Source organism: Antechinus flavipes, chromosome 1 (assembly GCF_016432865.1).
Source record: "Antechinus flavipes isolate AdamAnt ecotype Samford, QLD, Australia chromosome 1, AdamAnt_v2, whole genome shotgun sequence".
Classification (NCBI taxonomy): domain Eukaryota; kingdom Metazoa; phylum Chordata; class Mammalia; order Dasyuromorphia; family Dasyuridae; genus Antechinus; species Antechinus flavipes.
Genome location: NC_067398.1, coordinates 136,117,810 through 136,144,534, shown reverse-complemented (window position 1 = coordinate 136,144,534; position 26,725 = coordinate 136,117,810). Strand labels below are relative to the sequence as shown.

The following is a 26,725-nucleotide window of genomic DNA, read 5'->3' as shown; positions in this document are numbered from 1 at the left end:
GCTAGCAGATCAGCACAGAAGCTATAAACACAGGGGGTAAAGACTACAACCCCAAAAAGCTAGGTTCAATAGGGACCTGGCCACATCCACTCAGAATGACTCGGCAGGCCCTCAGAGTCTTAGAGTGCAGACACAGGGCAGCCATTGGTGTCCTGCTAGTCCCTCACTGCTGCCCCCTGCAGTCTGTAGAGGAAGCTCGGTAATACCATCCAGCCCTCCCTCTTCCCCCAAAAAAGCAGACTTCATTTGTTTTTTGTTAGTTTGTTTTCTTTGATTCTTCTTTGACTAAATGAACAAAAAATTAAAGAGCTCTAACAATAGAGAGCTACTATACAGATAGAGAGCAAACTTTAAACCCTGAACAGACTAAGACAGACTGTCTCCAGATGAAGACATCCCCCAAAAGGGGATAAGATCTGGTCCTCAACACACAAGACTCTCATACAAGAAATTTTTTAAAAAATCATAAAAGAGCTAGAAGAAAAATGGGCAAAGGAAAGGGAAGCTTGGCAAGAGAGTCTGGATAAGTCATCCCACTCATTTAAAGATAAGAGTGGATAAAGAAATCAAATCCTTGAAAAATAGAATTAGTGAATTGGAAAAGGTAAACAATTCCAAGGAAAACAGAATTAGTGAATTGGAAAAAGAAAATAGCTCTCTAAATAATAAAATTAGTGAAATGGAAAAAATTCCATAGAACAAAACAACTCACTTAAAAACTCAATTGGACAATTAGAAAAATTTTAAAAAATGAGTGAAGAAAATAATTCATTAAAAATCAAAATTGAACAAATGGAATTGAATGACTCAAGGAGACATCAAAAATCTGTCAAGCAAAACCAAAAAAAAAAATGAAACAATGGAAGAAAATGTCAAATATCTTCTTGGGAAAACAACAGATCTGGAAAACAGATCTAGGAGAGATAATATGAGAATTATTGGACTTCCTGAAAAATATGATGAAAAAAAGAGTCTGGATACTATTTTCCAGGAAATTATCAAAGAGAACTGCCCAGATGTTATAGAAACAGAAGGTAAAACAGACATTGAAAGAATTCATCAATCACCTACTGAAATCCTAAAATCAAAATTCCAACAAATATAGTGGCTAAATTCCAGAACTATTAGACCATGGAAAAAATACTACAAGCTGCTGGAAAAAAAAAACAATTCAAATAGAGAGGAGCCACAATAAGGATTACTCAGGATCTAGCAGAGTCCACATTAAAGGATCGAAGGGCCTGGAATCTAATATACTGAAAGGCTAAGGAACTTGGTATGCAGCCAAGAATAATGTACCCAGCCAAAATGAGTATTTTTTCCCAGGGAAGAAGATGGTCATTCAATGAAATAGATGAATTTCACTTATTTCTGATGAAAAAACCACAACTAAACAAAAAGTCTGATCTCCAAATATAGGACTCAAAATAAACATAAAAGGTAAAAAGAAACCTTGGGAACTATATTTCTGTTATAAAGATACATAAAGAACACATGTATAATCTGTTCTAGAAACTAGAGGTGGGAAGGAAATTGTACCAGAAAAAGGGTAAAGTGAGGGTACTATATCTCACGAAGAGGGAAAGAAAACCTATTCTATCTGAGAGAAAGAAGGGAGGGGGATGAACATAGTATGTATTCTACTCTCATCAGAATTGGCTTAAAGAGAAAAATATTAGACTTATTCAATTTACAGAGAAATTTTTTCCACCTCATTGAAAAGTGGGAGGGGTTCTACCAAAAAGTTATTAGAAACAATCTACACCTTCAGCACAGTTGCAGGATATAAAATAAACCCACATAAGTCATCAGCATTCTTATATATCACTAACAAAACCCAACAGTTAGAGTTACAAAAAGAAATTCCATTTAAAGTAACTACTGATTGTATAAAATATTTAGGAATCTATCTGCCAAGGGAAAATCAGAAACTTTATGAGCAAAACTACAAAACACTTTCCACACAAATTAAGTCTGATCTAATCAACTGGAAAAATATTAAATGCTCTTGGATTGGGCGAGCAAATATAATAAAGATGATAATACTACCTAAATTAATCTATTTATTTAGCGCTATACCAATCAGACTCCCAAAAAACTACTTTGATGAATTAGAAAAAATAACAACAAAGTTCATATGGAAAAACAAAAGGTCAAGAATTTCAAGGGAATTAATGAAAAAAAAATCAAATGAAGGTGGCCTAGCTGTACCAGATCTAAAATTATATTATAAAGCAGCAGTTACTAAAACCATCTGGTATTGGCTAAGAAATAGACTAGTTGATCAATGGAATAGGTCAGGTTCAAAGGACAAAACAGCCAATAACTTTAATAATATAGTGTTTGACAAACCCAAAGACACCAGTTTCTGGGATAAGAATGCATTATTTGACAAAAATTGCTGGGAAAATTGGAAATGAGTTTGGCAGAAACTAGGCATTAACCCATACTTAACACCGTACACCAAGATAAAGTCAAAATGGGTTCATGATCTAGGCATAAAGAATGAGATTATAAATAAATTGGAAGAGCATAGGATAGTTTACCTTGCAGACCTGTGGAAGAGGGGGGAATTTATGACCAAAGAAGAACTAGAGATCACTACTGACCACAACATAGAAAATTTTCATTATATCAAATTGAAAAGTTTTTGTACAAACAAAACAAATGCAGACAAGATTAGAAGGGAAACAATAAATTGGGAAAACATTTTTACAATCAAAGGTTCTGATAAAGGCCTCATTTCCAAAATATATAGAGAATTGACTCTAATCTATAAGAAATCAAACCATTCTCCAATTGATAAATGGTCAAAGGATATGAACAGACAATTCTCAGACAAAGAAAACGAAACTATTTATAGACATATGAAAATATGCTCCAAATCATTATTAATCAGAGAAATGCAAATTAAGACAACTCTGAGATACCACTACACATCTGTCAGATTGTCTAGAATGACAGGGAAAGATAATGGGGAATGTTGGAGGGGATGTGGGAAAACAGGGACACTGATACATGGTTGGTGGAATTGTGAACACATCCAGCCATTCTGGAGAGCAATTTGGAACTATGCTCAAAAAGTTATCAAACTGTGCATACCCTTTGTTCTAGCAGTGTTTCTACTGGGCTTATACCCTAAAGAGATACTAAAGAAAGGAAAGAGACCTGTATGTGCCAAAATGTTTGTGGCAGCCCTGTTTGTAGTGGCTAGAAGCTGGAAAATGAAAGGATGTCCATCAATTGGAGAATGGTTGAGTAAATTGTGGTATATGAATGTTATGGAATATTATTGTTCTGTAAGAAATGACCAGCAGGATGAATACAGAGAGAACTGGTGAGACTTACATGAACTGATGCTAAGTGAAATGAGCAGAACCAGGAGATCATTATATACCTCAACAACGATACTGTTTGAGGACGTATTCTGATGGAAGTGGATCTCTTCGATAAAGAAAGCTTTAATTGATCAAAGATGGACAGAAGCAGCTACACCCAGAGAAAGAACACTGGGAAATGAATATAAACTGCTTGCATTTTTGTTTTTCTTCCTGGGTTATTTATACCTTCTGAATTCAATTCTCCCTGTGCAACAAGAAAACTGTTTGGTTCTGCACACATATATTGCATCCAGGATATACTGTAACCCATTCAACATGTAAAGGATTGCTTGCCATCTGGGGGAAGGGGTGGAGGGAGGGAGGGGAAAAGTCGGAACAGAAGTGAATGCAAGGGATAATGCTGTAAAAAATTACCCTGGCATGTGTTCTATCAATAAAAAGTTATTTAAAAAAAAAAAAGAAAGAAAGAAAAGTGGGAGGGGAAAAGTGAAAAGGAAGGACTAAGCCTAGTGAAAGGGAATACAGAAAATGTGAGGAAAAGGGGTAAGAAACGGGGGGAACTCTAAGGTGAGGTAAGGGATCCTAAAAAGAGAGGTCTGTGAGAAGCAAGTGGTGCTTACAAGTTTAATACTGGGGAGGGGGGTAAAGGGAAAGGAAAGGAGAAAAGCATAAGTAGGGATTAACAAGATAGCAAGTAATACAGAATTAGCAATTTTAACTATAAATGTGAATAGGGTAAACTCCCCCATAAAGAAGAAGCAGATAGCAGACTGGATTAAAAGCCAGAATCCTACAATTCTGTTTACAGGAAACAAACCTGAAGCAGGGCGATACATACAGAATAAAGGTAAAAGGCTGGAGCAGAATCTACTATGCTTCAGGTGAATAAAAAAAGCAGAGGTAGCCATCCTTATCTTAGATCAAGCAAAAGCAAAAATTGATCTAATTAAAAGAGATAAGGAAGGACACTATAGCTTGCTAAAGGTTAGTATACATAATGAAGCAATATCAAACAAGAAATAGACACCAAAAATATAACAGTGGGAGACCTCAACCTTGCACTCTCAGAATTAGATAAATCAAACCACAAAATAAATAAGAAAAGCCAAAGAGATAAATAGAATAGTAGAAAAGTTAGGTATGATAGATCTTTGGAGAAAACTAAATGGAGACAGAAAGGAGTACACTTTCTTCTCAGCAGTTCATGGAACCTATATAAAAACTGACCATATATTAGGACATAAAAACCTCAAATTCAAATGCAGAAAGGCAGAAATAGTAAATACATCCTTTTCAGATCACAATGCCATGAAAATTACATTCAATAAAAAGCCAGGGGAAAAGAGACCAAAAAATAATTAGAAACTAAATAATCTCATACTAAAGAATGATTGGGTGAAACAGCAAATCATAGACATAACTAATAACTTTACCTATGAAAATGACAATAATGAGATGTCACACCAAAATGTGTAGGATGCAACCAAAGTGGCACTAAGGGGAAATTTTATATCTTTAGAGGCTTACTTGAATAAAATAGAGAAAGAGAAGATCAAAGAATTGGGCTTGCAACTTAAAAAGCTAGAAAAAGACCAAATTAAAAACACCCAATCAAATACTAAACTTGAAATTCTAAAATTGAAAGGAGAAATTAATATTGAAAGTTAAAAAAAACCTATAGATTTAATAAATAAAACTGAGTTGGTTTTATGACAAAACCAATAAAATAGATAAACCTTTGGTAAATCTGATTAGAAAAAGGAAAAGAGAAAAATCAAATTGTTAGTCTTAAAAATGAAGAGGAAATTAGAACAATAATAAGGAGTTACTTTGCCCAACTTTATGCCAATAAATTTGATAACCTAAGTGAAATGGATGACTACCTCCAAAAATATAGGCTTCCTAGATTAACAGAGGAGAAAGTAAATTGCTTAAATAGTCCCATTTCAGAAAAAGAAATAGAACAAGCTATTAATCAACTCCCTAAGAAAAAATCCCCAGGACCAGATGGATTTACATGTGAATTCTACCAAACATTTAAAGAACAATTAGTCCCAATGCTATATAAACTATTTGAAAAAATAGGGAATAAAGGCGTTCTACTAAATTCCTTTTATGACATAGACATGGTACTGATACCTAAAACAGGTAGGTTGAAAACAGAGAAAGAAAATTATAGACTAATCTCCCTAATGAATATTGATACTAAAATCTTAAATAAGATATTAGCAAAAAGACTACAGAAAATCATCCCCAGGATAATATACCATTATCAAGTAGGATTTATACCAGGAATACAGGGTTGGTTCAATATTAGGAAACTATTAGTATAATTGACCATATTAATAACCAAATTAACAAAAAACATATGATCATCTCAATAGATGCAGAAAAAGCATTTGATAAAATCCAACATCCATTCCTATTGAAAACACTGTCGAGTATAGGAATAAATGGAGTTTTCCTTAAAATAGTCAGGAGCATCTATTTAAAATCATCAATAAACATCATATGTAATGGGGATAAGCTGGAACCATTCCCAGTAAAATCAGGAGTGAAACAAGGTTACCCACTATCACATTATTCAATATTGTATTAGAAACGCTAACTTTGGCAATAAGAGTTGAGAAAAAGATTAAAGGAATTAGAGTAAGTAATGAGGAAACCAAATTATCACTCTTTGCAGATGATATGATGGTATACTTAGAGAACCCAGATATTCTACTAAAAACCTATTAGAAATAATTCACAACTTAGCAAAGTTGCAGGATACAAAATCAATCCATGTAAATCCTCAGCATTTTTATATATCACCAAAAAAATCCAACAGCAAGAGATACAAAGAGAAATTCCATTCAAAATAACTGTCAACAGCATAAAATATTTGGGAATCTAGCGACCATAGGAAAGTCAGGAATTACATGAGCAAAATTACAAAACACTTTCCACATAAATAAAGTCAGATTTAAATAACTGGGAAAATATTAAGTGTTCTTAGATAGGCCAAGCGAATATAATAAAGATGACAAGACTACCTAGACTAATCTATTTATTTAATGCTATACCAATCAGATTCCCAAGAAACTATTTTAATGAGAAAATTAACAACAAAATTCATATGGAGGAACAAAAGGTCAAGAATTTCAAGAGAACTAATGAAAAAAAAATATCAAATGAAGTTGGCCTACCTGTACCTGATTTAAAACTATATTACAAAGCAGCAGTCACCAAAACCAATTGGTATTGACTAAGAAATAGATTAGTTGATCAGTGGAATAGGTTAGATTCATAGGACAAAATAGTCAATAACTAAAGCAATCTACTGTTTGATAAACCCAAAGATCCCAACTTTTGGGATAAGAATTCACTATTTGACAAAAACTGCTGGGAAAACTGGAAATTAGTATGGCAGAAACTAGGCATGGACCCACACTTAACATTGTATACCAAGATAAGATCAAAATGGGTCCATGATTTAGGCATAAAGAATGAGATTATAAATAAATTAGAGGAACATAGGATAGTTTACCTCTCAGACTTGTGGAAGAGGAAGGAATTTGTGTCCAAAGAAGAACTAGAGATCATTACTGATCACAAAATAGAAAATTTTGATTATATCAAATTAAAAGGCCTTTGTACAAACAAAACTAATGTAAACAAGATTAGAAGGGAAACAATAAACTGGGAAAACATTTTTACAGTTAAAGGTTCTGATAAAGGCCTCATTTCCAAAATATATAGAGAATTGACTCTAATATATAAGAAATCAAGCCATTCTCCAATTGATAAATGGTCAAAGGATATGAACAGACAATTTTCAGATGATGAAATTGAAACTATTTCTAGTCATATGAAAAGATGCTCCAAATCACTATTGATCAGAGAAATGCAAATTAAGACAACTCTGAGATACCACTACACACCTGTCAGATTGGCTAAGATGATAGGAAAAAATAATGATGAATGTTGGAGGGGATGTGGGAAAACTGGGATACATTGTTGGTGGAGTTGTGAACGAATCCAACCATTCTGGAGAGCAATTTGGAATTATGCCCCAAAATTATCAAACTGTGCATATCCTTTGATCCAACAGTGTTAGTACTGGGCTTATATCACAAAGAGATACTAAAGAAGGGAAAGGGACCTGTATGTGCCAAAATGTTTGTGGCAGCCCTTTTTGTAGTGGCTAGAAACTGGAAACTGAGTGGATGCCCATCAATTGGAGAATGGCTGGGTAAATTGTGGTATATGAATGTTATGGAATATTATTGTTCTGTAAGAAATGACCAGCAGAATGAACACAGAGAGGCTTGGAAAGACTTACATGAACTGATGCTGAGTGAAATGAGCAGAGACAGGAGATCATTAAACACTTCAACAACAATACTGTATGAGGATGTATTCTGATGGAAGTGGATATCTTTGACAAAGAGAAGATCTAACTCAGCATGGGTTCTATCAATAAAAAGTTGTTAAAAAAAAAAAAAGAGAGAAGATCTAACTCAGTTCCAATTGATCAATGATGGACAGAATCAGCTACACCCAGAGAAGGAACATTGGGAAATTAATGTGGATTACTTGCATTTTTGTTTTTCTTCCCAGGTTATTTTTACCTTCTGAATCTAATTCTTCTTGTGCAACAAGTGAACTGTACAGTTCTGCACACATATACTGTATCTAGGATATACTGTAACCTAGTTAACATGTAAAGGACTGCTTATTTTATATATATATATATATATATATACACGTGTGTGTTTGTGTATGTGTGTATATATATATAAAAAATATATATAACATGGTTAATACGAGTCTTGCTCCCAGTGCCGCCAAAGAATTCTCTGTAATCTCCTTGTGACTTGTTGTTCAATTTGTGGGCTCAGAGCTCTGGAAGCTGCTACTGCTGGCTAACTGCCCAAGATCTGTTACCAACTTGCCAGGGCATAGTCTATGCTGGAGTGTGCTCAACCCAATGAAACAGACCTTTCCTGCAGATCTTCTAAGTTGTTGCGGCCTGGTAAATTGTATCCTTCCATTCTTTTGTTGGTTTTGCTACTTCAGAATCTGTTTAGAGGCACTTTTTACACACTGTTTGAAGGGGTATTTGAGAGAGCTCAGGCAAGTCTCTCCCTCTACTATTTTTTAAAAAACACATTAAGTGCTATTATCCTTGCCCTTGAACTTGAAAGGATAGACTATTATGAGACTATAAACACTCTGATAGTGCACACAATACTTTTGTCCTTAGGATCCTATAGGATCCTATAGGAGTTTGGGGAAGTTCTAAATCAATAGAATACTATTATAATTTAAAAAGCTAGTTGGGTCTAAAGCTTCATTGACAGAAGTGTAGCATTCTGGATCTGTGATATAATAATCATGAAATACTGCGTTCAGTTCTGGATGTAACATTTTAGGAAAAAAACAGATTCACTAGAACACAGTCAGGATACACTTAGAACATAGGTAAAGAGACCTGAAACAATGTCATATGAACACTGTTTGAAGGAATTTTTTTTGAGCAAAGATAGTCAAAGAGTTTTATGTTTTGTTTCACCAAACTCCTTGTGGCTCCCTGTTGGAATCTTTACAAACTTCTAACTCATTAGAGTTGATAGATTATTGATCTGATCTTACAAAAAGATGTTTTGGGCCAGAACCTGAAACAAGGTACTAAGTAGAACTAATTGATACAATGCTTGTGTTTACACCTTTACTCATCGGAGTTCACAAGTATGCCAGATTCACAAAGTAAACTTTGTAATTTTGTGAATTCACTCCTCCCTTAAAGCTCTTAGGGCCAGAGAGCACTATGGGAGAAAACCTATAATCCCTCTCTCTCATATCCCACAATTCCTCCTTCTTGTATAAAAGAAACAAACAGAGGCTCTCGGTCAGATTTCAGCAGAATTACGCCAGAAGCCCTCTCTCCGAGGCAAGAAGGAATATTTTCCACTTGGCTGGCTGGTGGCAGAAGAGAGCTCAGCTGGATTGGAGAGGAGCACTCTGGTGCAGACACAGAGCACTTTGGGAGATTGAGAGCCAGAAGCCCTCTCTCAGAGGCAAGGCAGATTCAACTTGGAGCTGATTGAAGGCTGAAGAAAGCAGAGGCAGAAGCAAAGGACAAAACTGCAAGAGCTCTTGGAACTAAGCAGAGAGATAGACCGCTAAGCTAACCGGGCTATATTGGAGATAATAAAAGATCTGAACTTTTATCACCTGGCTGCATTTGGGGTAATTATTGATCTGAACTGATACTAAAGCTGCCTCCAAGAAAACCTCCCCGGAGAAACCTACCCTCTCCTCCAGAGAGAACTATCCTACTTATTTTAAAAGAAGAAGATCACCACATTTTGGCGCCCAAATATCTCACATGCTAGTTTTGTTTCCTGGAGGGTACTAGCAAGCATAATTTATGTTCAACATCAGTGATATTCCAACATTTTACTTTACCCATTATATTATAAATTTTATATATATATATATATATATACACACACACACACACACACATACATTTTTATTTATTTATTTATATGTTTTATATATATATATATATAAAACATATACAGGTAAAAATACTAGGAATAAGGCTGTATGTCAGTTAAAGGGTTCAAGGATGATCAATTTAGAAAAGAATATATATAGAAAATATAATTGATATTCCTTTTTGAAGAACTATTATATGAAAGAAGAATCAGATTTCTTTGCATTTCTTGAAAGAAAAGAATGAAAAGTAAATGATAAAAGTTAAAGACAAGATTTATGATTAAAAAGGAAAACCTTCCTAACAATTAGAATTGTCTGCCACAAATGACATTAAATTAGCTCAATCAATGAGGCTCTAAGTCTTCACATTTCTTGTGAAAGTAAGAGATGGAATTCATTCAGTGGGTATGTAGGTGGGAGTGATGGTCTCTGAGGTCCATTTCAATTGAATAATCATATAATTCTGTAATCTGAACAATCATATAATTCTTCATTCAATCTGGAAAAACCAAAGATTTGAAAAAAATTAATAATGAAAAAGTTAAAAAGTTATATGAATTTAACAACATATTGAAAGTTAAAAGTCTTGTGTGAATTAAATGAATTGTATAAAAACAAGTGCTCTGATTTTAAAAATGAAAGGTCAAAGTGAATTCAGAAGACTTTATGGATGAAAAATTATGAGTTTGGTCTTGAAGAACATAGAAGAAGTCCTTTATTTCCTCAGATCCATATTACAATTACATTCTTGGAAAAGTACAATATAAGCCATTTAATCAACTCACAATTAATGCTCACAATTAAAACTCTAAAAATCTGCAAAATCTAAAAGTAATTTCTGATTTAAAGAAGAATTTACATTTACTTTTTTACTGTTAAAAATAATTTCATATGTTAAATGACTGAAAATTAATTGTGAATAGAATATAAGCCCCTTCAATTCAATTAAACAATTTACTAAATGCCTAATTGAATACAAAGTACTATGGTAGAAACTAAAGATAAAAGATAAAACAAGACAGTCTTTACCATGATAAGCCATGATTAGTTCAAAGGAGAGAGCTAAAGTGTAATGGCAAATTCTAAAAGGAAATAAGTATTCCATTTATTTGGAGGAATCAGAGAAGGCTTCATGTTTATATGATACTTGACCAACATGGAGAAATGGGGGAAGGAATGGAATCCATTATAGGAATGGCGGACAACATAAACATAGGCAAAGAGATGGAAAAGGGCAAGATAAAAAAAGATTAAAAACAGGAAATAGGAAAAAGGGTTTGTGATATAATAAAGTGTTATGAAATAAGGCTCGAAAGTTAAGCTGGAGTTAGATTGTGACAGGCCTTGTATACTAGGTTAAGGAGTTGTACTACTGAACTACAGTACCATACTATGCTTTTATTCAACTGCTGAAGGTTTCTGAGCAAATAAGTGAAAAAATCTGAGCAGGATATTGGGAAGTTTACTTGTGAGGAATCAATCTACATCATTCTTATGGCTAAATTGCATAGTGAATGAACACTGAAATAGTTCTTGCTCAGAAAATATTTTGGTTAATAGAAAATTCCACTTGCTTATCAGCCTAACAAGAGTTTCCTGTAATTGATTCTGCTTTCAAAAGCTTTCAGGACATTTTCCCAGAACAAAATGATTCTGAAGAATTAGAAAATCATTAAAACTGCCTAAGTGCTTTTTTTTTTTCCTTTTAAACAAAGCCCAGATGATATTAAAACAAATGTGAATAGACTACAGAAATAGTTCTTCAGAAGAATATAGGTCAAAAGCTACACTGGATTGGACAGTCATGTGACATAGTGAAAAGATAGTAAGGAAAAATCCTTTGTTTCTCAGGTCTGATATTTAACAAATAATTTGCCATGTGACCATAGGCCTTTAACCTCTTTGAACCACAGTTGCCTTATCTATAAATGGAGCAATAATACCTATCTTATCTACCTCACAGCATTCTTGGAGGAAAGCGATTTAATAAATCTCAAAGTACTAAATAAATGAGTTATTAATATTAATAACACTTTGATGGGTCTTTGATTTCACTGAAACAACTTAATGCTGCCATAGATCAAGCACTGAATCTGAGGTTTGGAAGACCTAAATTTAAATCCAGTTTCCGACGCTTCTTAGCTATATGACCCTGGTAAATCACTCAGCCTCTATTTGCCTCAATTACCTGAATAGTAAAGTGAGAAAAACAACAACACATACCTCACAGGGTTGTGCTGATGACCAAATGAGATAAAATTTATAAAGGATTTAGCACCCGCGCCTGGCACATTGTAGGTGCTATATAAACACATCTTCCCTTCCCTTCAATGGGGCAGGTGTTCTCCAGTGAAACAGACTGCAATTTCAGCATATTTTCTTTGCTAGATTCTAATTTATATTCATATATAAGTTCTTTTAATATTTCAAGAGTAACAAAAATGGTAGTAGAAGTAGTAGTGGTAATAAGATTACAAAGTCAGGTTACAAAGTACTTTGTATAGATGAACAAATTTGATACAATGTGTAAGCATTAAAGATATTCTCATTTTAAAGAGGAAATTAAGGCTCAGAAAGGCTAAATTACTTGTCCATAGTCACAAAGTTGTAAACACTAGAGACAGAATTTGAACTCTGATCTCCAAATTCAATGTTCCTTCTACAATACTATACTGCCTCTTTGAGCTATTTATCATTATCCCACATAATCTTCATTTGTCCCTACTTGACCAGAGGGCACAGTGACACAGTAGAAAGCCTACTGGTTATACAGGGTATAAAAGGTCAATTCATAAGAAGTCACTGCTTTTGTGACTTGGTTAATATTCAGTTAGTGTAACCACAGCAAACACACCCTGCAGACAAAAATGTATTTCCACATGGTAAGAAAAAAAAAAAAAAAGCTATCTACTATGTTTACCTAAATTGGAGCCATGTCCTTGCTGAGACTTTTCTCCATGCTATGGCTAACAAACTCCTCTTATTGTCTGTTAAATGATCTAAGAATGTTTTATTTTATTCCAATGACAAGCCTGATGTAAACAAAACTGGACTGACTTAAGGCCAGGCTATAACATACTTTCTTATTTCATTCATAGCAAGAATGATAAAAAGAATGTCAGTTTCTCTAAAAGTGTCGGTCAATGGTCATTGGACAAAGATTAACAATTAAAGTTCATAAAAGTTTAACATTATAAAGTTTGTAATATAAAAACTGTCTCCTTTTTCCTCCCTTTTTACCAGTTGGGTAACATGCAAGATACCACATGCTAAGCACCAAGGATAGAAAGTAAGAAAGGTAAAAAATGCTAGGAGATGTTCATTGCTTTCAAGAAGTTCTCAGTCTAATGAAGAGGACAACACACAACAACTATAAAAAATACTGGAAATAATCAGTAGAGAAAAGGCACCAGAATTTAGGGAAACCCGTAAGAAAGGCTTACTGCAAAAGGTAGGATTGTAGCTAGTACTAGAAAGCGGTCAAAGAATCCAGGAGGCATATATGAAAAAGAAAAGTGGATGAAGAAGAAGTGGGTGTCTGGATCTAGAAGCATCGAGATGTGGATATCCAGATCTACAAGTTTCTAGAAGTGGATGTCTAGCTCTAGAAGTTTTTAGAGGTGGGTGTTCAGAACAAGAAATATCTGTAAGTAGATGTCTGGATCTAGAGACAATCTAGAGATTGGGGGACACTCAATGAAAAATGTCCAGAGATTGAATGTCTTATGAAAGGAACAGTATAAGGAAGCCAATGTTACTAGATGATAGAGTACACGAAAAGAGAATAAAGCATAACAGAAGAGTTGAAAAATGGTGGTTGGAAAGTAGGTTATGACAGATTTTGAACATAAAACAGAAGATTTTATATTTGATCCTGAAGGTAATATGAAACTGCTGGGATTTGTTGCGTAGCTTATTGAATGAATGAAATCCTGTCACTAATGTTTACCAACTCTGTAACCAGACTAATCATTTAACCTTTCTGATCCTCAACTTTTTTCTTTAAAATAAGAATATATTTAATGTTTACATATTTAATCAAATTTGTTTATGTATGCAAAGCATTTTGTAAACTGAAAAGTACCATTATACTTCTCCTCCTCTTCTTATAACTTTTGTTAGTCTTGAATCACTAAAAAAACCAGAAGAATTTTCTATCCATGGTACTAATCTTCTATGAATATTCACTTCAGAAAGATCATCTTAATAAGTGAGCAAAGGATGAAATGGAATGTAGTGAGGAGAAGATTGTGTCAGGCAGACCAAACAGCAACCTCCTGCAATAGTCTAGGCATGAGGAAATGAGAGACTGCACTTAAGTAATAGAAGAATTAGAAGAAAGAAGAGGTCATAGATGAGAGATATTATGAAGACAGAATTAATAATACTTGACAAAAGATTGGATGGGGGGGGCATAAGAGTGTGACAAGTTCAGCATGGCGCCTAGATGACTAAAGAGTATGATCGTATCTTTTTTAGTAGTAGGGAATTTGGGAAGAAGAGAGAGTTGAGGAGGAAAGATATGGTCAGTTTTGGATACTGAATTTGGGACGTCTACAGAATATCTATTTCAAGGTATCCAGAAAAAAACTGAAGATGCATGCCAGGAGATAAGTAGCAAAATCAGGGTTGGATAAGTAGATCTGAGAATCATCAGGAGAGGTAAACTGAGGTCACTAAGAGCCACTTAACCATACACAGAAAAGGCAAAGGGGATAACTTGGTCTGACAAGTCTAAAAGCTGTTTTGTATTTTGAATTTATTTGTAATTTACTGTGGTCAGAAAAATGGCTAATAACTCGTGGGAAGATTTGTATCCTCTCCTCTCATAATGATTTACAGTATTACTGAAACTTACTCTTAAGCATCAATTTAGGAACAAAAATTTGCAAAATCAGCAGAGAAATGCAAATTAAGAAAACTTTGACATACCACTACACACCTGTCAGATTGGCTAAGATGACAGGAAAAGATAATGATCAATGTTAGAGGGATGTGGGAAAACTGGGACACTGATACATTGTTGGTGGAATGTGAAAGGATCCAACCACTTGGAAAGCAATCTGGAACTATGTTCAAAAAGCTATCAAACTGTGCATATCCTTTGATGCAACAGTGTTTCTACTGGCCTTATATCCCAAAGAGATCTTAAAGGAGAGAAAGGGAAATGTTTGTGGCAGCCCTTTTTGTAATGGCAAGAAACTGGAAACTGAATGGATGTTTATCAATTGGAGAATGGCTGAATAAGTTATGGTATATGAATGTTATGGAATACTATTGTTCTGTAAGAAATGACCAGCAGGATGATTTCAGAGACCTGGAGAGACTTACATAAACTGATGCTAAGTGAAATGAGCAGAACTAGGAGACCATTATACACTGCAACAATAATACTATATAATGATCGATTCTGATGGATGCTCGCTTCAACAATGAGATGATTCAAACCAATTCCAATTGTTCAGTGATGAAGAGAGCCATCTATAGCCAAAGAGAGGACTGGTGGGAGCTGAGTGTGGACCACAACATTGTATTCTCACTCTCTCTGTTGCTGTTTGCTTGCATTTTGTTTTCTTTCCCAGTTTTTTCTTCCTCCTTCTTGATCCGATTTTTCTTTTCTTTTTTTGCTGAGACAATTGGAGTTAAGTGACTTGCCCAGGATCACACAGCCAGGAAATATTAAGTGTCTGAGGTCATATTTGAACTCAGGTCCTCCTGACTTCAGGACTGGTGCTCTATTTTTTCATTACACCACTTACCTGCCCCCAATCCAAATTGTGCAGCAAGATAATTGTATAAATATGTATAGATATATTGTATTTAATATATATTTTAACATATTTAACATGTATTGGACTACCTGTCAATTAGAGGAAGGGTTGGGGAGGAGGGGATAATTTGGAACAGAAGGCTTTGCAAGGGTCAATGTTGAAAAATTACCCATGCATATGTTTTGTAAATAAAAAGCTTTAATTTAAAAAAAAAAATTTTAAAGAAGAAAATGGAGATTTAAAAAAAGGATATAAGAAAAAAATTTTAAGTGGTCTTTTCCATTAAATACTTTACATTTTGAATATGAAAACAGAATTCTAATTCAAAACCTGTCTACAATTATTTTAAAAGGAATTTATCTTTCTATCTCTTGCTGCTGTGCTTTACTAGTAACATAGAGAAATTATGTTAGTCTATAATCATTTATTATCTCATGGAATTCTTCCTACATATTTATATCAATTGTGTTTATCTCCTGAATCTAAAACTTTTGTCTGAAATATCTGATGCTAAGATTTTTTTGAAATCTTGTTAGTCAACAAGAGTTTACTGCTTTATTATGTACATACAAGATAAGAAATAATAAATAAAAAGTAATTTCAGAAGTATGGCATATGTAGGGGTGCAGAAGCCCACTAAGAAAAGCCTCTTGCAACTTATATGATTTAAGTTGAGGCTTAAAGGACACATTCTAGGCATGGAGGACAGCTAGTGTAAAAAGGTACAAAATCAGGAAGTAGAGGATTCTGTAAGAAGAAAAGCAAGAAGAACGATTATTCAATCATAGAGAACATGGCAGGGAATCAAGTGTTAATAAGATGGAAAAGGTAATAAAGGACAAAAAATACAAGGGACTTTAAAAAGGAATCAAGAGTTTTGTGTTTAGTCCTTGGGCCATTGAAGTTTCTTGACTAGAAGAGTGACATGGGTAAGACTTATACTTTAAGATCACTTTGAGAACTGAATATAAAATGGACTATATTAGGAGGAGCTTCATCTTATTCTAACTATGTGAATTTTGTTTCTATAAAAGTATTTTTATTTTATATAATCAAAACCATCAATTTTTTTCTTTTGGGATTTTTTCTATCTTTTTTTCATTACATACTTATTCCCAAATCATATATCTGAAAGTACATGCCTCCTTTCATTCTCCTTTAGTTGTTTTTTAAAATGATGTGATCTTTTATATTATTAATAGAGCTCAATTTAAAATATAATATGTAATAGTATCTCCTTTTCCCAAGCAAATTAATCAAAGGAGCATCATTTAACTGAATCAAGTCAAGACACCCCCAAAGTTTATCTTTGTTGAATATCCTTCTCCTGAAACAGCTAGGTAAGGTAATTCTCTTTTTCTTAACTGAATAATCTGTAAGTCTCTCATTTTGTTTCAATAGTAAACCTAAACTACCCAAGGACTGGCCTGAGAAGGCTCAGCCCAAAAGTAAAAAGTTATAAGAGGTTGATCTGAATCTAATTAGAAGTAAGTCAAATAAGGTTTTGAAGAAGAGAATATGGCAAACATGAAGAACAGAGAGCAACTCATTAGATTAATATAGAAGAATACAAACTCCCCCCACTCCATCCCACCCCCACAAAAACAACCAGAATTCATGGCTCTAATTCTATTGAATTAGCAAGTTTAATTTAAGAATCAGTTTAAGGCCAGGATTTAAATTAAACCAACAATTATATGTTAACGACTTACTCAAGGAAGCACAAAGCATAAAAAGCACATTTGCAAGATGTGAAATTCTAGTATTTAGGAATAAAACATGGATGGCTCTGAAGGAATATTGTTACTTATTATCTATGTAATGTTCACCAAATCTAGTGGAATAAAAGTTCCTAAATTACTGCTGAACTGATACAAATCCTGTAACAATGAGAACAATATTTCATTGTCCTTTTATGTGGGATTCAATATTTTCTTGTTGAATAAATCACCAAAACAATGATCACATTGCTGGTCCTACTTATCAACTCTATACTCCTAATTACTAACACCTGAGCATAGATTAAACCCATCTAGTAACAGCAATGAAAGAATCAGATAGTAACTTCTGCTACTTTCCTTCCTTTTCTTCAGATTAGTCAAACTACAGCTTCCTTAGATATCTGAAGATAAGAAGCAAAAGGAAGAGAATAGCAAAAGAAAAAGAAGGGATACAGAAAGGAAGAGAAGAGAAAAATGAGATTGGGGGAAAAAGGAAAGACTGGAGATATGTTTGAATAGTTATTATATATGTTCTTATGATTCTATTTACTTTTTTCTATATCAATACATACAAGTCTTTCCAAATATCTTTGAAGCCATTATATTTAGCATTAATTTAGGTGGATTTTGAAAGCCCAGATACATAAAACTTAATCAGCACCTACTTGAGGGACAGCAGCTAAACCAAGAGTCAGTTACTAAGCATTAAGGATAAAGACATTTCCAGTCTTTATCAGTAATCACTTTGAACTCAATTTCCCTCAAATTTCTTTTTAAACATATGAAATGATTTGTTATGGAGTTTATTTTCTCAAAAGATTATTTTCTCAAAATACTACTGTTTTCTAAATGAAAAAAATGGAATTTACAAAGTAAAAATAATAAAAACAGACCTTTTCTTTTCTTTTTTAACCATTTATATGGAACTTTTTATGAATTCCTGAGTTTTGGCATTATCTAGCTAATCCACCTAAGTTATAGTGTTATTTTTCAAAAAATAAATCAACCATAATCAATCATTAAATAAGTTTAAAAATATATGGAACAAATACATGCATATACAGCACATATTTGAATAAGTGAATATGTGTGTTTATGTGTGTGTGTGTGTATATATAATACACACACACAACACATATTCCACATACAAAAATACACATATATTAATATTTATGTGTGAAAACAGGCATAAGCACCTTCCAAAGCAAGCTAGTCAATTCAACAAATAAATAAGCGTACACTCTACAAAGCACTCTGTTGTCTACTGGGACATATACAAATACATTAATCAGGAATCCTAATTAATGAGTTCTAATTGTGTACAATTTATTGGATTTATCCAAAGACACAAGAAAACAACAAAATTTCCAGGTTGGAAATGACCTCAGATGCCAGTCATGGTCATATTTTAAGTAAGAATTCTTTCCTTAATGAATCTCTAATATGGAACAGCTCCTTATACCCAAGAGAGATCACTGTATTTTTTTAAATCTCTAATTATGAAGTTTTTTTTTATGCTGAACTGCAATTTTCCTCTCTGTAATTTCTACTCAATGCTCCTACTTCTGCCTTTTGTAACCCACAATAACATATTTAATCTCCATTTACAGATGACAGCTACTCAACTATCAGAAGGTTAGAGCCACACCTGACTCTTTATCTGTACTCCCACTCTATCCAATTGATGACCAAATCTTGTCATTTTTTTCCTCCACATCTTTTATTTTTCCATATACATACACCATTGCCCTCAATCACACAATATCTCCCTCCCCTATTTGTGTCTCTGTACTTGCCATCTTTGTTGTCTTAAAATACTCTCCATCCTCATACTAACGTCCTAAAATCCTTAGTTTCCTGAAAGACTAACCACAAATATCCCCTGCAACAAGCCTTTCCCTATAGTCCCAGTCTCTCCTACTTACCAATTCCTACAGTTTCTAAGGTTACTTTCTATGTCATAAATGTCACTATTACCTGGGTGATTTTGGCAAATCACATCCTTCTCTAGATATTAATGTCCACTTAGGCGCCCTTCCATTTAAATCTAAGATCCTACAGGTCTTCCTGTCTTGTCCCACACTTCTTATCCTTCAAGGATTCTCTTCTCTTTTACCATATTGGCCCCCTGCTCTTTGTTATCTATGTTTGTAATTTTTTTTATATACACACATACATAAATCTCAATATAAGGGTTGAACTAGATAATATGCAGTTTTGTCTAGCCCTAAAATTTATGCCAATGCTTTTTTTATCACCACAACATATCTTATAATAAATATTTTAAATCAATGTAGTTGTGGGAATGAATTCTTAATTACTAAGAAGGGCTATAGTAACAACTTCTTAAAAAAAAATCCATCATCTTAAAATCAAAGCCTAACATACAAATAATTATCTGGCCTCCACATTGTGAAAATCAAAACTCCTACTTAATAAATAGTATGTAAGAATTTTTAATATTGAAAGTAAGTGCAAAATAACATGAAGAATTTCCATACACAGCAGGTAGTTAAAAGCAAGAAAAGAAATGACACAATTACTCTCCTTAAAAGAGATAGACAATAAAGAACTGTTCTAAAGAGTACTACAGATCTATGCATTAAAGACGTTGTGGCTATTAACAATTTAAACCTTCACTGTATTTGGCTAATTGGTACACAGGACTTTTAAGCTTTCAACAGATAAAACATTCCAGTTCAGTTCTCCAGCAGTGTCATTTGTTCATGTGTTCCAAGCAAGAACAAAGAGGAAAAATACTGCTTTAATTGTTTAAGTACCAATGATAAAAGAGATGGATGAATACTTTAGGGGAAAGAGCTTTTGTTCCTTTTTTATTTTAATACAGGGGAATAATTCTCTAATTCACATGCCAAAGGTTTCTTGGTTTTGGTCTAAATGTAAAATCTTATTTTCTTTTTCTAGCTTTAGTAGTTATCTTAATACTATATATATATGATGAGAAGTACTACCTATAGGTGTATGGGATACAAAATAATTATAAAACTATGTTCCCAAGTAAGTTTTTTAAAGACTTTCTAGCTTTAGTAGTTATCTTAATACTCTCTCTCTATATATATATCTTTATGTATATCAATATACAAAATATATTCATTTACTTTTAGGTAATTTTGTAGATAATTCATTCTACACAGTTTGATGAGGCAAATAAGTGCATTTTTAATTAAGACTGTAAAAATATATGATAATGAGAAATACATGTTAAAATTTACTTCTATGAAGATAATTAAGAGTTGTACATTAATTATAAATGCTATCTTTCTAAATAAAATTAAAAATCAAATAATTATGACAGAAACATTGTTACCAGTTAAAGAATCTGATAATCTTGATTTATGCGATCTGATCAATGGTTTAAAAAAAAAATTTCATTCATAAAATGGGTCACTCAGAAAAAATATGTATATGCATGCTAATTATGTAAAATCAGTTCTCTAACAGAAAATATTCAAAATTAAAAAAACTTTACTTAATGTTCTACACTAAAAAATTAATTATTAACAGTAATAGAATTCATACCTCTCATCCTACTCATTATTTAGCAAAACAGTTTTTTAATTTTTTAATCTACTTTTATTGAAGTCTCATCTTTTCCTTATCTTGTAATTTTTTTATAGTGATCATAAACAATGATTAATCTTAAAATACCAAATGGTGATCCCAAAGTCTTAAAGAATAATTGTTTTGCCCTAAATTGTTCTTGTCCCAAGGAATTGTCCCTCTTTTCTGTACTGAGTTAAAGCCAAGATTCTAAAGTTTCACTCACCTTTTTTTTTTCCCCCAATAGATAATGTATGGCATAAAAATCTACCAGACTTAAAATGATCATTTTGGTCCAAATTTTCACCCCAAATTTAACTTTCCAGTGAAAATTACTTTTTCTTCCATTTGGACTATTTCATTTCTGAACACACACATATTTGTAGGCTGGAAAAAGTCTCAGGAATATCTTTTTTTTTTAATATTTAGTAAAAGTTTTTAAAGAAAAAAAAACACATGCTAAACTGCCACCATGGTAGGCTCTTCAAGGCTGCTATTCTTTGATGTAAAATGAAATACTACTTAGTGAATAAAACATAAAAAACTCCTGTCTCCCCTTCAAAGAGACATATCCTTTGACCCAGTGCTCCAGACTAAAGCCTTGACATTTTTGCACAAGAATGCTGCGTGAGGAAAGTCCAGACAAAACAGACACTTGAGATGCGAAGGGGTTGTATAAGCCCAATCGTAGCAGACACTCCCCCTTCCAATAATCTACCAGAGATACCGCTACCATACACCAAAAGAAAACTGACCCTTATTTAAAAAAAAAAAATTCCAATAGTCAAAGCAAACCTAAGCCATTAAATTTAGTTTATAATCTTTTCCCATCACCTCTTTAAAACTAATTATTCTATCTTGTATCCTTTTTAAAAAACTGGTTATTAACTTCAAGATCTTTATATTCAAAAACAAAAGCAACATAAGCATATTTAAGCAGGAAAAAAAACCATTTTTTCTATTTTTGAAAGCTTGTTAAAATCAGGCACATTCATAAAAGCTATTCTAATCATAAAACAAGCATGTCTTTATTAGAATTATTAGTGGGAGAAAAAGTTTTCTGATAGTAGATAATGCATTGCCTGCAGACATTCTTTTGAAAAGCAGTATTACTACCCAGCCAGTTGAGCTTACTACTTGTGTTACTTGCTTAATCTAATAGCAATTACTTCTATTAAAAAAAAAAAAAAAAAAGCAAGTAGCAAGTCTAAAGTCAGGCATTATTTTAACTAAAAAGGACCTACTTGCCATGAAACAAAGTACACTAATTAATAACAATAACTGGTAATGACATTTCATATCTATCTACCTACTAAAAACACTTTCAAAAGGGGTCATATTATTTAAAATAAATTTCATTGTTGAAGAGTATAATTGATTATAAATGACACCTCCTTCCTTACCCCCAATTCTTTAAAAAACAAAATAAAACAATTTTATACTTAACAATAAACAAAAAACCATTAGACTGTTTTAAGTAAAACTTATGTGTTAAACTTGCATGTATAAAACTAGATCTGCTACCCTCTACAGATGGATGTCCTTTAACAATTTAAATGTATGGTGCTACTAACCTTAAAATAATTACATAGGAAATTACAAGAAAATACAGTTAGAAACCTGTACACCCTCTATAACCACTGGTATTTAGCAAGAATTCCAGTAACATGAAGATTTTAAATTAAGTGATATGCTAAGAATAAATTAATGACAATATTTTGTTAACTATTACAAGTAAAATGGCAGCCTTCTAATAGTCTTTTCAGTAGTATAAATAAATATACTTGTCTGATATTAGTGATAAGTAAATATAAAGCAAATATGACATAGGAGTGAAGCATTTTAAAATTTAAGACTACTGAAAATCATAAATATATATCACTGTGCCTGACTCATAGACAATCTTAATTTTTAAAAAAGCTACAAATATTTGTTTCACAGTAGAAGTTAATGTAAAAAATAGTAAGCAAGATCACTACACTTAAACATTCATTAAAAATGCTAGAAGAAAGAATATGGAGAATGCAAGACATAAAACAGTTACCCTCTTAATGAAGTATGTACGTGGGTAAAGAAAAGCACCCGTCTTCATATTCAACAAAAGCTAAGGGCCATAAAAATAATAATTTATATATTTTCTTTAAAACCTATGAGAAGTACTACCTATAAGTGTATGGGGTACAAAATAATTATAAAACTATGTTCCCAAGTAAGTTTTTTAAAGACTTTAAAATCTTTATAACATAAAGACTTTGTATGCTTTTCTTGTTGAAGGCTTATGATCTGAAGAACAAAGTGGGGACGAATTACTAAAGGTTGTTTATGTACCTAAAGTGTGGGAACAGAAGTCTGGCAAAGAGGTCATTAATACAAGTGCATGTTTCCTGAGAACTGATGTTTTATGCATGCTAGGTACTTCTTTATGTTTTTTAAAAGCTGAAAATAAACCGTCATCAAATATCTCATCCACAATAACTAAAAAAATTCCTTTTAAAAGAACTTTGCCTTTTGTTGAGAAGAGAAAATGCTATTCTATACCAGCCTTCTTCCTTTGAGGTAAAAGGAGAAATAGTATTCTATCCTGCTAAATTTTCTGCCTAATTTCCAGCTTCTTAGAGGAAGAAGAAAAATACTATTCCCCTAGAACCAGTTCTTGCCTTTGGGGTAAAGTCAAGTTTCTTTCTCCTGTTGCAAAAGGAGAGCTACCATTCCTCTCTTCTCTCTTTCACAGAAAAGAAGAAAAGTCATCTTTAGAAAATCTCCAACTGGTCAAGAAGACATTTAAGATAAAATCACAAAACTGTGCTGATTTGATTCCTTACAAATTTAGATAAGCTTAACTGGATTCCTCAGTTACAATGCAATTATTTTACACTTCCCTAATTACCTCACTCTTCATTCACTACAGTGGCTCTTCCAAACCTTTTTATTTTTCCTCAAGCTCCTCATGGCTCTTTCTCTTAATCTTTTAGCTAATAACCTTGCTTGATATTTTACTAAAAATAGTAAGACCCTTAGCCAAGGGCTCTCTTTTTTAGGACTCTCTTTTTTTCTGTCCTCACCTCACATCATTCAGGTGCCTTTTGCCACTATCTCTTTTCCTAGTCTCACAAAAGGAAGTGATTCTTCTCCTTGCCTATTTCAGTGACTTGTCCAACAGTTTGCCCTTTCTATCATCTCTACTCAATATTCAATCTCTGCCTTGTACTGATTGCTTCCCTACACCCTAAAAACATGCCCCATGTCTCATTAACTTCAAAAAAACAAAAAAAATTCATTGCATCTATCTATCTCTGCTAGCTATCATTTCATATCTTCTCAATAGCCTTTTGTGGCTAAGCTCTCTGAGAAGGCTGTCTACAATTGATTTCCTCTATTTTATTCCTTTTCTCTCACTCTCTTAACATTATGCAATACATATTCTGAATTCACAAATCAAATATAACTGCTTGTCAAATCTAATGGCCTTTCTTCAATCCTCACACATCTTGACCTACTGGAAGCTTTAACATTGTCAACTATACACTTCTTTCTTCCATACTCTCTTATTTCTAGGTTTTTGTGGGAAAACTCTCTTCTAGGTTCTCCTACCAGCTACTCTAACCATCCTTTCACATTTTCTCTGCTGGACTTTCATCCAGGTAAAGCCTGTTAACGATAGGTGTTCCACAGGCTCTGCCCTGGGCCCTGGCCTCTTCTCCTTCATTTACTACTTCAATTTGGTGATTTTATCAGCTCTCGGGAATTCAATTACCATCTTCTAAGCTAATGATTTTCAAATCTACTTGAGCAATTAGATGGTATAGTAGAGCAGCAAGCATGGAATAAAGAAGACTCATCTTCCTGAGTTCAAAATTAGCTTCAGACATTTACTACCTATGTAACTCTTAGCAAGTTATTTAATTTATCTTAGTTTCCATATGTGTCCAAGAAGTAGAATTGACTATTTTAAGAGACAATAGGTTTCCCCTTCCATAAAAAAGGATCCATAAAGGCTATACAATCACCTATCAAGAAGGAATTCTTTTCTCACATGATTTAGATTTGACAATTCCCAAGTTTTGAGATTCTGTGAACAATTCTATTATAGAATTCTGTTCTATTGTTCTGTTCTTATTGTTGTTGATCCTTCATTCTTGAAAAGGACCATGACATCAGAGAGATAATACCATGAAATGCAAGTGACTTGGATTTAAGTGAAAGTGAGCTGTGCAAAGTCACCTGCCTCATTTTCTCTTCCAGAGTCATCTGGATCCAGTGGCCAGATATAGATCAGGATAACTAGGCCGTGACTTTTTTAAGTTAGGGTTTCACCTTGACTGAGCCAACATTAATTTAGTCATTAAGACTAGGTAAGAACTGAGGCAAAAATAGACTCTTTAACCTAATCAAAAGAAAAAAAATCCAATGACCATTTCTGGTCTAAATAGAAACAGTTGCTATTTAGAACAAAGGATTTAGAACTAAAAAAGCTTGTAAGGAATATGTAGTCCATGGATTTTTATTAGCACTCTGCATGTGAACTTGTCTTTTTTTTATAAAATGATTTTTAATAATTAATTCAATATAACAGATTTCCTTTGTAAGTCTATATATTTTACTTTGTGCATTCAAAAACATTTTTTCCTAAAATTTTCCTAAAATTCAATATTGCCAATGGGGTGCATGGCACAAAAAGTTAAGAATTCCTAACTTAGTACAATGTCATCACTTCACAGATGGGAAAGATATATCAATAACATAAAATATTTATATTTATTAACCTGAATAAATATAAAGGTAAAAACCAAACAAAAGCAAGAAAAATTCAAATTAATTTTAAATCATATTTCAGGAAAAAAACGGTTTGATAGATGTATGTACAAAAAACAATAACGGTTGTAAAATAATGACTTCAACAAAGCATTAAAAATAATCATAACACAGAATAGGCCACTGAATAGCAGGATGAAAAATTTTAAATACTTTTATGCACCTTAGAAAGCAGATAAAACATATGGTATATAACATGTATTCAATAAATGTTTGCTGACTTCAATCTAATTTATTTAGTGACATTTGTGAAATGAGAAAAATAGTATCATCCCAAAGTTTATAAACTAAATATAGTAAATTCAAGCTACATATCCAGGAACACAAGAATATTATAAAACTAAAGCACAATTGGTATTAACCTTTATAGGGCATGAATTATGTTTGATTCTAAGGACAAGTCAAAAGCTATTTCTGAGTACTGCTTTTATGTAAAATTAACATGACATTATAATCTATACAAAATTTAAAATGCTACATTTTAATTTATAAACACATATTATATCTGTATGCATATTATTTTAATTCATCAGTTTTAAATTTCTCTAAACTAATAAAGTCAAGTACATGAAGTCTGACTTTTGGACATAATATGCTAAACACAAGATCCTAAATATTCATTATTTAAATGTCCAAGTACATTTGTTATACTTCAGGAACTTTAAATTCTGAATGTAAACTTCCAGCATTCTGCTTTAAATATTTTAGGTATCTTTTCCTGCTCAAAGGTGAGTAATATATGGCTAAAAAACAAACAGGGAATAATCAAGTAATACATTCATGTATTCCATAACAGTAATTCAAAAATACAATGAAAAACAGGTTTATGCTATGACACATTTTCACCAGAAGTCTTGGAAGCTTTACAAAAATTATGCCATTGTAGAATATAAGCATAAATATCAGGTTGCATCTAAAGTAACGGACCACACATTGAAAAATTTTATAAGAGACTGATGCCAAAATTCTAATCTGCTACTGATTAACAGAAGAATGTTGTGCATTTGTTTCTAGTTGTAATCTAACCTTC

At 32.8% G+C, this 26,725-nt stretch overlaps 1 protein-coding gene across 1 annotated transcript in view; it reads right to left on the bottom strand.

Moving 5' to 3' along the window:
* The window catches only part of NDUFS4 (NADH:ubiquinone oxidoreductase subunit S4), a 149,768-nt gene that overhangs the window by 57,435 nt on the left and 65,608 nt on the right, over window positions 1–26,725 (bottom strand). The gene's annotated exons all lie outside the window — the stretch shown is intronic.